This window comes from Balaenoptera physalus (genome assembly GCF_965194825.1).
Source record: "Balaenoptera physalus genome assembly, chromosome: 1".
Classification (NCBI taxonomy): Eukaryota; Metazoa; Chordata; class Mammalia; order Artiodactyla; family Balaenopteridae; genus Balaenoptera; species Balaenoptera physalus.
In genome coordinates, this window is record NC_138882.1 from 165,370,895 (window position 1) to 165,383,014 (window position 12,120).

Genomic DNA, 12,120 nt, shown 5'->3' on the forward strand with positions numbered 1-12,120 from the left:
ATAATCAAATTAGAGACTTAAATATCAGAGTAGAATGTGGTCAGCTTTATATTTTTAAATTTGAAAGCCTAAAGAAATTTCCTATTTCTAGAAAGTAAAAGTTACCAAAATTAGCTCAAGAAGATAGGAAACCTGAATAAATGAAGCCACTAAAAAAATAAAATAATCAACAAAAGTAAACCCTTCTCAATAAAAAGATCCACTCTTAAATGGAAACTTGTTATATGACAAAGGTGATGTCACAAGTTAATAGGAAAATGATGAATTCTTCAGTAAATGGGCACTGAGACAACTAGCTATCCTTAGATGCCTACATTTTCATCATACACAGAAATTATTTCCAGGTAGATTAAAAACCTAAACAGAAAAGGCAAGCCTTTAAAACATCCAGGGGGAAAAAAATAGAGAAATGTCTTCAGGGTAGAAAAGTATTTATTAAAGCACTGTAAGAAAAGATAAATATTGATAAATTTGACTGTTTTGTAATTAAAAACTTTGTTCAACAATAGCTACCATAAGCAAAATGAAAAACAAGCTCCAACAGCCACTTTGGAAAATAGTTTGGCACTCTAATAAAGCTGAAGATATGCACACCTGATGACTGAGAAATTCCTCTCTTAGATATGTTCTCTGGAGAAACTCTCATGTGTATGCACCAAAAGATGTGTACAAGAACATTATAGTGATATTGTTTGAAATATTCAAAAACTGGAGGGAAAAACCCAACTGTAAGATGGATAAATTGTGGAATGTTCATTTGATAAAATACCATCAGCAGAGAAAATGAGGGACTATAGCCAACTATACATCACAAGGATTAATCTTACAAACACATGTTGAGTCAAAGAAACAAGGCATAAAAGAAAAACTACAAAATGATTTCACTTACATAAAGTTCAAAGCGAACAACACTATAGTGTTTTGGGATGCCTATATAAATAGCTAAACTATATAAAGAAGGAAGAATGTGATAAATAAAAATCGGCAGTGGTTACATCCAGAGAGGGATAGTAAACGTTATTAAGAAGGGATGAGAGGGATTTCTGGAGCTGGCAACTTTCTACTTCTTAAATCGAGTGGTAATTTCCATGAGTGTTCACTTTATGATTATAGTGGCTATTTATGTCTTAAGCTCAAGCCACAAATGAGGAGAATATCTTTGTGATGCATGTGACCAATAAATGATTAGCATTCAGAGTAAACACACACATATTTTTATACAGCAGTTTCTCATTAGTTATCTATCTTATACATGTTAGAAACACATGTATTTTTAAACCTTTAAATCAATAAGAAAAAGGGCAAAAGATATGAACAGCTTGTGGTGGTAGACAGAGAGAGGCAGAGAGATATAGATATATTAGACAGATGGATAGATATAGATAGATAGATAGATAATAGACATTCGATAGACGTTCGATAGTCTATATATACACATATATATTATATATGCGTATATGATTCTCAACATCAGTAATAAATTAGGGAAACTCAAATTAATTAAAACAATGATGAAATGTCATTTCACAGCCATTAGACCAGCAAACATTAAAAGCCTGACAACACCAAGTATTGGAGAGTATATGGGAAAACAGAGCCACTTATACTTCTAGGAGTGTGTTTGGGGAAGCAATTTGTCCAACACTGAAGAAAGTCACATCCTATGGCCCAACAAGGCAGCTTTGCACTGTGCAGAACAAGTCCTTTTTAAGAATATCTATCTGTGCCATTGTTTGCAATAGCTAAAAATTAGAAACAACTTTAGCGTTCTGAAACAAAAGAAGGAATAAATCGTAGTATAGTAACACAAAGCAATATCACATAGCAACTTGATGAACTAGAGCTTCAAGTATCAAAATGGAAAAGCCAATTGTAGGATATTCATAGTAAGACACATTTTATATAAACTTTGAAAACATGCAGAACAACACCACATATTGTTTATGATACATACATATGTAGCAATCATATGAAAATATGCATGAGAATGATAAACACTGAATTTAGGGTGGTATTTGCCTTGGGGGAGGAAGGCAAAAAATGAGATCCATGCGGGACACACAGAGCTTCAATTATATCTGAAATATTTTACTCGTTTCAAAAAGAACCAAAGCAAAAAGAAAGTCTATCATTTTAATTCACCAGATTAACAAATTAAAGTAGAAAAACCACATGATCATGTCAATAGATTTAGAAAAAGCTTTTGATAAAATTCAACAATGCTAATTCATGATTTTTAAAAAACCTCTTAACAAGCTAGGAAGGAAACCTTAAGCTGATAAGAGTTATCTACCAAAACCAATAACAAATATCATACATCATGGTGAAATGTTGGAAGTATTAAAAGATTAAAGTCAAGAACAGACAAAGATGTCTGCAGGGCCTAGTAAATGTCATGTGGGAACTAGGGGAGGGAGAGAGAAAGAAAAGTAAATGTAACACTGAGATAACTTTTCATGCTTAGCAGATTGGCAAAAATCAAAATGGTTGATAAAACCACATATTTTGGAGGATGGAGGAAGAAGGAACTCTCACTGTTGGTGAGGCTCTAAATGGGCAGATCACGTTGAAGAGGAAATTATTCACATCTGATAAAGTTGAAGATGTACACATAATATGATCCAGCAATTCCACCTTTAGATATTTTGATAGAGAGAAATTAGGAAGCAACTTAAATGTCCATGAAGAGAAAATAAATAAATCAAGTGCAGTTCATTCATACAGTGAACTGTTACATAGCTGCTGAAATAAATGCACTGAATTTTCATGCATCAACATGGTTAAGTCTCAAAAACATAACATTCAATGAAAAACATCAGTTGCAAAAGAGCACAGTCAGTATGATACAATTGGGGTTAACTGTAAGACCACAAAAAACAATGCTACATGTTATTTATGGTTACATATATATGCATTAAATGTATGAAAAGTAGTATGGAGTCATTTTTTCAAAAAATCACCTTTAGGCTAATGGTTACCTCTGTGGAGGAAAGAGAAGGTGGAGACTCTAAATGCATCTGTGATTTTTCTTCCTTAGGAAAAGAAGAGAGGACTACAACAAATATAGCAAAATATTAACCTCTTAATTCTGAATGGTGAGCTATGAGTGTCACAAATTATTTTCATCTTCAAGTCTGCATGTTTGAAATATTTTGTTAAAATGATTAATTTTTTTAAAAAAGATGAAATATCATGGCACAACAGAATCTCAGAATCAAAAGCAAACTCAGAAGTAAATTAATCTAGCTGCACCATTTCCCAAGAGTCCTCCAGTCTCGATTTGCATGCCCCCACTGATGGGGAGCTCACTACCTCCAGGTAGCCCACTTCAGTTCTGGACAGGTTTGCCTATTAAATTGTATTCTCCATGTCAAGTTAAAATCTGCCTCCTTTCACTTCCCCTGACTCCAGCACCTGAATAATAGCTTTGCCCTCACATACTCAACCCTTGTACCCTGGCCTAGTTCTGTCATGACCACCTGGGTAGGATTTTCCAGGCTCTTGCTATCACCTCTCCATCTATCAATTGTATGACTTGAATGGTCACTCTAGGCTCTGAAATCTAAGAATTCTGTAAGATAAATGTAATTCCAAAACTTTGGCTCAGCAGAAACTTTGGTAAAACATAGCTATTGTATTTAATAAAATTCACATCTTTAAAAAGCGTGCATATTTTCTTAAAACAAGGTTTAACCTTCTGTCCTAGAACTTGCCTTGCAAGACTGCTCCATTCAGCAAAACTGGAAACGCAGTGCGCAAACAGGCAAAGAGAAACCCTGGCCCAGGCAGCAGAGTGGAGTTACTCCAGACCAAAAGCCAACTTCCCTGTGGTAAGGCTCACGGTTTCCCAACAGCCATGTGCATCCCAGGGCCCACTGCGGCTCCGTGGAGAGGCCCTTCCCAGCCTTCCTTCGGGGAAGCCTCAAAGCTGGCCTCTTAGGGAAAGCTGTGGAAGGAACACCTTCAACCTGCTCCTTCTCCACCTCTGGAAGTCCTTCATGTCACTCAAGACCCAAACAGGTGCCCCCACCTCTCTGAGGCTGGCCCCCATGTTCTGCGAGACAATGAACTTCTCTCTCCACAGACCTTATATTTCTGATATTACACTGCACATTTTTGCTTAACAAGCTCTCACATCTTGCTTACTAGATGCCAGGCACACTTCTAAGCACTTTACATATGCTGCCTTATTTCAGTGGGTGCTATTATGACTCTCCATTTTACGGATGAGAAAACTAAGGCACAGAGAGGTGGAGGCATTCATCCGAGCTTACATAGCTAGTTTTTAGCAGAGCTGGGGTTTGAATCCAGCCAGCCTGGTTCTGGAGTCTGTGCTTTCTTTCTCCTATGGTACTAGGCTGATTGGAGTCTTTCTGAGCCCTCATGTTTGAGTTTATGTACATGGCTTACTGCCTCCAGTACTTCATCTGTTTTGTGCCTACTTTTTCTCATGTAACACTTTATCATGTACATCTTTCCATGCTATTAAATATTACAGGCGTATACCTCATTTTATTGCACTTTGCTTCATTGCGCTTCGCAGATACTGCGTTTTTTTACAAATTGAAGTTGTGTGTCAACCCTGTGTTGAGCAAGACTATTGGCACCATTTTTCCAATAGCATTTGCTCACTTTGTGTCTGTGTATCATATTTTGCTAATTCTCGCAATATTTCAAACTTTTTCATTATTATTATATTTGTTATGGTGATCTGTGATCAGTGATCTTTGACGTTACTATTGCAAAAAGATTACAATGCACTGAAGGCTCAGATAGCATTTTTTAGCAATAAAGTGTTTTTAAATTAAGGTATGTACATTGTTTTTTAGATGTAATGCTATTGCACACTTACTAGACTATATTATAGATAAATATAACTTTTATGTGCACTGAGAGATGGAAAAAAGGTTATGTGACTTGCTTTATTGCTATATTCACTTTACTGCGTTGGTCTGGAATGGAACCAACAATATACCTGAGGTCTGCCTGTATCTTTTTTTTTTTTTTTTTTTAATGGGGGGTCTTCCCGGACCAGGGCTCGAACCCGTGTTCCCTGCATTAGCAGGTGGATTCTTAACCACTGCACCACCAGGGAAGCCCTGCCTGTATCATTTTTAATGACTACCTAACAATCCATTGTGATGTGTAACCAGCCTGATAGTTAGATACAAATAGCTTTCACTTTTTCAGTGCCATCAACAATGTTTTGGTAAGTACACTTCTAATTAGATCTCTGTGTACATCCTTGACTGTTTCCTTAGGGTCTGTTCCAGAAGGGACCACTGGATCAAAGCACCTGCAAATTTTTAAGGCTTCTGATTCACATTGCCAAATTACCCCTGGAAAGACTCACCAGCAGTGAATGAGAGAAACTGTTCTTTGGGGCTTCGCCAACCCAGGCTACAATCACGCACTAGGAAAATAAGCAGTCTGCTTTTGTTACAGGGGAAAAAGGCATATTATTGTTTTAACTTATATTTCTTTGTTTATAAGTAAAGTAAAACTTCTATTTCCTTATTGATTCTTTGTATTTCATCTCTGTTAACATCCTTTGCCTATTATTGAAATCATTTTGCTCTTTTCCTTACTGGTTTGCAAGAAAAGAGAGAAAGACAAAGAGAGAGAGAAAGGCAAACACTTAGAAGATAAAATCCCACACTTTGTCCCTACCCTGTGGGCAGACACAGGACCTAATAAAAATGTAACATACATTTGCACGCTTTTATCAGGAGCTTTAGCAAAAATAAACACTAACAAATCCCTGCCCCTCCCAGTTTCCAGGGTCTGGGTTGTAAGGACGTTCCAGGCAGCCACCCTACCCTGTGGTGGGTGTGCGCCCAGATAGGGGCATCAAACTGCTACCCAGGTCCAAATCCCAGCCCTATTACTCATGACCATGGGACCTTGAGCAAGTTATTTAATCGCTGCCTGCCTCTATTTCTCCATCTTTAGAATGAGAATCATAATAATAATACTTTATTTGGCTGTTGTAAGGTTCGAGGAAACACACACTTGGTCCTGATTACATGCCAAGTGGCTTAAGTGGTCCTTAAGCCACTTGGCATGTAATAAGGACCAAGTAAATATCAGCTATTATTATTATTACTATTGTTTATTATTATTACAGTTATTGTTATTTTGTTCAGGGTTTTCTCTGGATATAGCTACCCTGCTCCCCACTCTTTTGAAATTCACATTGAAGGAGGATTTTCTCTGGGTGTTATAGGTTTTTCCTCTGTAGAGAAAAACAATCATTTGAACCTTCTCATTCATTTACTCAGTGTGTTTGAGCCCAAATATGGAGTGAGACCCATGCTGGATATTGGGGATAAAATACAGTTCTTGTCTTCAAAGACTCCCCAGGTTACACAAAACGATATGTACATAAAAACTGTCCTAGTTGGGGCTTCCCCGGTGGCGCAGTGGTTGAGAATCTGCCTGCTAATGCAGGGGACACGGGTTCGAGCCCTGGTCTGGGAAGATCCCACATGCCGCAGAGTAACTAGGCCCGTGAGCCACAACTACTGAGCCTGCGCTCCGCAACAAGAGAGGCCACGATAGTGAGAGGCCCGCGCACCGTGATGAAGAGTGGCCCCCGCTTGCCGCAACTGGAGAAAGCCCTCACACAGAAACGAAGACCCAACACAGCCAAAAATTAATTAATTAATTAATTAATTAAAAAAAAAAACTGTCCTAGCAGGTAGGCTGAAAGAAGGGTCGTGTGCTGGACACTTCTCAAGTGTCACTTCAAAATGTCTCGGCAGTCCTGTCAGGCCAGCCAGCTCTGAGTGACCAGTGTGCACAGGCTTTGACCAGCTTCCCGCAGGTGCAATTTGACAGAGCCAGGTGTGAGGCCATGACACTTGCCTCTCACTTCCTGCCGTAGCCTTCTCTGACCTCGCGGGGAGAGGTAACAGAGGGAACACGCTCGGGACACACATGTGCCACCCGGCAGGAGAAGTAGTTAATACCTGTGGGGCTTCCTTTCGTTCCCCCAGACAGACAACCCTAAGACTAATTCCTTAAGGCCTGGAATGGTGGCCAACTCAGCAACCCGTCCCTGTGTTGGTTCTCCTCACTTCCCCATTTCACTCCCCTGAACCCTCGCACCTGCTCGCTGGCACCACTTTCCAAATAAACACACCCAAGACTGTTCTTCAGGCTCTGCTTTCAGGGACACCTAGGCTAAGAGAGGTCCTAAGTGGCTGTGGGATTTCAGAGAACAATCCAGGTAGGCTCCCTGGAAAAGGTGGCATTTGGGTGGAACTTTGAAGATTGGCCATGAATTGATGGAAGGAAAACCATGGATGCAAAAATGCCCAGGGCACAAATGGGAGAAGAGGAGCTTAGATTCTCTGAAACATTGTGTGGATAGAGACTCAGGGGAGATAAGGTGGGAGAGAGAAGCAGAAGTCATACCTTGAAGGGCCTTGAATGTTAGGTATGGAGTGTGGTTTCCGCTGAAGGCAACAGGTGGCCAAGAGGTCAGTTCTGGGTCTTAGAAGAACCATATGGCTGTGATGTAGGGCAGTGGTCCCCAACCTTTTTGGCACCAGGGACCGGTTTCATGGAAGACAATTTTTTCCACGGACGGGGGGGATGGGGGGATGGTTCAGGCGGTAATGCGAAGCGCGAGCGATGGGGAGACGCAGATGAAGCTTCACTCACTCGCCAGCTGCTCACCTCCTGCTGTGCGGCCCGGTTCCTAACAGTCCACAGACCGGTACCGGCAGTTGGGGACCCCTGATGTAGGGGATGGTAAACTCCTCTCCTCTGAATGTGGAGAGGAGAAGACCAGTCCAGAGGCTTTTGGGTGGTTCTGTTGAGAGATGAGAGGGACTAACCCATGGCTGGGCAGTGGAGAGAGAGGACAAATGGGAAAGCCAGAGGTGGAATCTACAGGACTTAATGGGACATGGGTGGAGGGAGAGAGTAACGCTTACCCTATCTAATGTGCTATATCAAAGGCTACTATTGGTCTTCTTTAATTAAGATGCCTTGTATTGAATAATGCCATTTCTGTCCATGAGCAAAGATTCTTCATGTTGTCCAATGGTACACGTCTCAGTCCATTTAGTCCAACAAACTGATGCTTTTCATGATGATGTGAACTGATTCCCAAACTCGTCTCCACAGCCAGACTGTGGATTCCTGGGAACTGCTGGGCCTGGGGGTGGGGTGGGGGGTTGTGCAGACATGGTGTGAGGCTGTGTGGCCAGGAAACTCTAGTTTTAACAAATGCATATTGAAGCCAAGACGTGGAAGCAACCTAAGTGTCCATTGACAGATGACTGGATAAAGAAGATGTGGTATATATACAATGGAATATTACTCAGCCATAAAAAAGAATGAAATAATGCCATTTGCAGCAACATGGATGGACCTAGAGATTATCATACTAAGTGAAGTCAGTCAGAAAGAGAAAGACAAATATTATAGGATATCGCTTACATGTGGAATCTAAAAAAAAATGATACAAAGGAACTTATATACAAAACAAATAGGCCCACAGACATAGAAAACAAACTTATGGTTACTAAAGGGGAAAGGGGGGGAAGGAATAAATTAGGAGTTTGGATTTAACATATACACACTACTATGTATAAAATAGATAACCAGCAAGGACCTACTGTATAGCACAGGGAACTCTAGTCAATATTTTGTAATAACTTATAAGGGAAAATAATCTGGAAAAGAATAGACATATACACATATATGTATAACTGAATCACTTTGCTGTACAGCTGAAACTAACAAAACATTGTAAATCAACTATACTTCAATTAAAAAATAAAATTAAAAATTAAATTTAAATTAAATTAAAAAAAATACGTGTTGAGGCAAAGCAGTAAATTAGTCAACTAATGCTAGCTGCTAAAATAAGCATCCCCAAAATATCAGTGTCTTAACCCAGAAAGAGCTTATGTCACATTCATGCGAACTCCAATGCAAACATTCCCTTCGGTCATCTCTCCTGGGGGGCTCAGGAATTCAGGGTACTTCTGTCTAGTGCCTCCTCAGAGTCCTTCACTAGATCCTTTGCAGCTGGTGGAAGAATGAGGGAAGAGAGAGGGTATAAAGGATTGGATGCCCCCTGCTTAACCACTTTTGTTCGGAAGGGACACATATCACTTCCACTCACGTCACGGCCAAAGGTAGTTACGCGGATGGAAGGTTGGGACGTGTAGCCCCTATCTGGGCAGCTGCTTCCCCAAAGCAGCTCTGCGCTATGGAAGGGGAGCAGGAGTCTTTGGTGTTTGGCAGTGAACAGACACCATTGCCTCCCTCCAAGAGCTTACATCCCCGTGGGGAACATAGACAAGGGGTTACGAGAAAGAATGTGCTAGATAAACTGCCATTAGGGTGGGTGGGTCCGGGAGCAGTGCACTCAGGGAAGGCTTTCTGGAAGAAGGGACACCTGAGATGAGACCTAAAGGGGGTATGGAATCAACCAGGAAGAGGTGGAGGAGAGGGGTCCCAGCAGAGGAGGCGGGATGTACAAAGGTAGGAAAAAACAAAGCATGCTGTATTTTAGGAACTAAAAGAAATTCAGGGAAGAGTATAGGGAGAAAGAAGCAAGAGATGGAGCTGGAGAGGTAGGCAGGGGTCAGACCATTCACCCCCTCTACCAGCAAATATTTACTGAGTGTCTGATCTATGCCAGACTTAGTCCTAGGCAACGGGGACAAAGCAGTGGACCAAGGTCATGAGGGCTTTTTGAGTCAGGGAAAGGAGGCTGGACTTGAGCCTAAGGGCAAGGAGATCCCCTGAAGGGATCCAGATTTGGGGCCCTCCTGCCAAGGCCTTTGGTGCAGAGATGGGGTGAGCTTGCATCCTGCCGCCCGCTGCATCCTGCAGAGGCGTGATGGAGCAATCAGGGCCCCAGTCTGGAATTGGCAGCTGTGTGTGGATCCAATTTCCGGCATTTGGGCAGGTGCCCTTTGCTGCGAATGGATTGTTGACTCTGCCATTTGTTGTAATCATTTCTGATCTTTTGCTTATTGTGTCAAAGATAAACACCACTTGGCTGATCCCCCGGGAGCAAGACGCCTGTTCCACGGGGCTTTGTGAGCTGTCACTTCGCACTCGAAACAACCTGTTATTTCCTCTCTTGAAAGAGACTCATAAAATGATAGATGAATCTCCAGTAACTATAATACCTTCCTAATGGTTAGAGAAACTGGAGCCATATAGCAGGAGCGCAGTCTGGAAGAAAAATAGGAGAGTTAGAAAGACAAGCTTTAAAATATAATGGTGTCGTAATGGGCAAAATGAAACACGTGGAGGCTATTAGAATTCTGCCCGATGCAGCTTGAGCACGGCATTAGCTGGAGAGCAGCCCTCTCTGCCAAGAGCCCCTGCTTTCCCCAGGGTGGGTCCCATAAGAGCATTTGTTGAATGACTGAACAATGACAGTGTTTGCTGAATGACAAAATCCACAAGTACTGTTTACTGTGTAAGTGATAGATCTGTTTCTAAACAAAGTATGGGCCCCCTGAAGGCCCTGGAGAAATGCACGCTGATTAAACAAACAGATGATTCTAAATGCTCAACCCACAGGGAACTCAAAATCATGGGTATTTACCAGGCTTCAGGCCCTATGTTGAGTGCTCTATGACGAATACTTCATTGACCTCCAAAGCCACACAGCTAGTGGCTGATACACGTGGTCGTTATGACAGATAAACATGAAGATTAAAGGCACTGATCCCCAAAACATGTAAATGTGCAAAATAATGTTCCAAGGAAAACAAGAGAAAAAACACTGTTTTCCCCTGACTGCAACCCACTTTAACATGTCCTGTAATAGTGATTGCAAAGTGTCCCTTTGAATTCTATTTAGCTCATTTAGCTCACGACCAGTTGCATTTTCCAAAAAGATGGCCGCAACAATCTTCCACCTCGCACATGTTCTTCTCCAGGGTGGCCTTGTCACTGCCCCATCACAAGTGTGTGGAGTCTAGTTCCCCTCCCCTTGCATCCAGGTGGGCTTGTGACTGCATCGACCAATAGAATAACAGGGAAGTGATGCTGTAGGACCCTAAGGCTGGGTCCTAAAACGTGATGCAGCTCCACCTTTTTCACTAGAACATTTGCTCTCAGGGCCATGAGTTGCCAGGTAAGAAGCCCAACTCCCCAGAGGCCACCATGCTGGCAGGAAACCCAGGTACATGGGAAAGTCATTCCAGTTCCAATCCCAGTCTGTGGCATCCCAGCCCCCAGGCTAGACCGGTGATTGAATGAGCCTTCAGAGGATTCTGGCCCCCAGCCTTTGAGTTGTCCTAGCTGAGGCCCCAGATATCATGCAGCAGAGACAAGTCAGCCCTGCAATGCCCTGCCCAACATCCTAACCCACAGAATCCATGAGAATAATAAAATTGCTCTTTTAAGCTGTTAAGTTTGGACGTAATTTTGTTACACAGTGTTATAGGCTGAGTCGTGTCCCCAGAAATTCATATGTTGAAGTCCTAACCCCCAGTACGTCAGAATGTAACTGTATTTGGAGATAGGGTCTTTAAAGAGGAGATTAAGGTAGAATTAGATCATTAGCCTGTGTCCTAATCCAATACGACCGATGGCCTATAAGAAGAGGAGATTAGGACACAGTCATGAACAGAGGGAAGATCATGTGAAGACATGGGGAGAAGGCGGCCATCTAGGAGTCAGAGAGAGAAGCCTCAGACATCTGGACTCAGACTTCCAGCCTCCCGAACTGCAAGACAAGAAACTTCTGTTACTGAAGTCTCCCAGTCTGCAGTACTTTGTTAGGACAGATGAATACACACGGGCATAGTAAGCAGGACATCAGTTCACACTTACTGGTCCCTACTCCCGGCCAGGCCCTAGACTGGATTCTGCAGGTGCTTCCCTCACCTGAAGGAGCTCTCAGTGGGAAGTGGGAAAGAGACATATAAGCATTTAAAGTGCATGAGGTGAGGGGCGAGCCAGAATGCCAGGTCTTGTCTAGTTGCCAAGAGAAGGGAATGACAAATCAGTCTGGAGGGGAAGGGAACGCTTCAGGAAGAGGTGATGCATGAGCTGGGCCCTAAAGGAACCCAGAGGTTCACCCAGCAGAGAGAGGGGAAAGGAAACCCCAGGCCGGGGACCACGTTGAGCAAG

The 12,120-nt window shown here is 42.1% G+C and overlaps 1 long non-coding RNA gene across 1 annotated transcript; it reads left to right on the forward strand.

The window, feature by feature from the left end:
- The first annotated feature begins 1,215 nt into the window (after positions 1 to 1,215).
- Positions 1,216 to 6,632, forward strand: LOC309641963. Its single transcript, XR_014252880.1, has 2 exons — positions 1,216 to 4,980; positions 5,098 to 6,632. It is a non-coding gene; the product is annotated as an uncharacterized lncRNA (long non-coding RNA).
- Positions 6,633 to 12,120: the final 5,488 nt, after the last annotated feature.